Here is a 1,272-nt window from a genome sequence, read left to right as displayed (position 1 = left end):
TTCATGTCTGGAAATGAATTCAGTCCTGTGGCTTCCAGCCAAACAAAACAGAGTCATATGAGCTGAACATTTACATTAGGTAGATACACTCCTCAGAAGGAAGGTTGGGCAATCTACTTCCATAATGATACAGCCTCGGAAACCCAAGGAGTGGTCATTATGAGTCGAGTTTGACTCAACGGCACGTAACAACAACAACAAAGATACACTTCTTGGAGAGATCAATCATGGGAAAACAGAAGGGCTGTGTATGCACAGGGAGACAGCTTGGGGGTCGGAAGTGCATGGGAGGGAAAGACACAGGGAAGAGGTAACTATGGAGAGGAAGTGGGAGGGGAGCTGTTGTCCTGTGGGAAATTGCAGTCAATGACACGAGACAAAGTATATGTGTGCTGCTGTATGGAAAGTGAATTTGTTTCATTAACTTTCACCCAAATCACAATAAAATTCGGAAAAAAAATTCTGAAAGAGATTAAAGAAAACTTAAATAAATGGAAAGATGTTCCACGTTTATGGATTGGAGACTTAATATTGTTAAGATGTCAATACACCTAAAGTGATCTACAGATTCAACACAATCATGATCAAAATTCAACAGCTTTCTTTACAGAAATAGAAAAAAGAATCTGGAGATGAGGGTCCAAGATGGCAGACTAGACGGATTTGCTATTCAGACCCCTTGAAACAAAGACTCAAGAAACCACTTGAAACCAATACAGGTAACAATCCTAGAACCCAGTGCTTTAAAGGAAAAAATAAAGAAGGAGATCAAATACCAATGAGAGGGTAAGACTGAATAAAGCAGCAAACAGGGAGCAGTAAACTCCCAACTGGCAGAGTGTGGCCATTTTTAATTACTGCAAGCAGCATCCCAATTGAAGCAGGAACCAGATAACTGGCTCCACTTGCCCAGGACTGCCTCAGCACCCACATCAATGATCAGATAGGTGTGACCTACCCCTTTAACTAGCATAACCTCCCCCTGACCAGAGGCAAGGCAAGGCCCCCACTCACCCAATAGCTGGTCAACCCCACACACACACACCAGTGCTGTGATATTTTCCCTTTGTCTTTCTTCTTATTTCTTTTTTCTCCCACAACTTCTTTATCCGTCCCGCCTTTTTTTCCCTTAGCCTTTTATATTCTTTTGGTTTTTTGATCCTGCAGAGTAAGTACCCCTAACTCTACCTCCCAAGTGTCTAGGAGCACCCAGTCGAAGGTGCACACTCCCACTGAGCCTTGTTTGACAGCTAGCACTTTTGCTAGTACTGT

This window comes from Orycteropus afer, unplaced genomic scaffold (genome assembly GCF_000298275.1).
Source record: "Orycteropus afer afer isolate SDZICR_OR568_19922 unplaced genomic scaffold, OryAfe1.0 scaffold00570, whole genome shotgun sequence".
NCBI lineage: Eukaryota > Metazoa > Chordata > Mammalia > Tubulidentata > Orycteropodidae > Orycteropus > Orycteropus afer.
Note: the sequence above shows the minus strand (reverse complement) of the source record.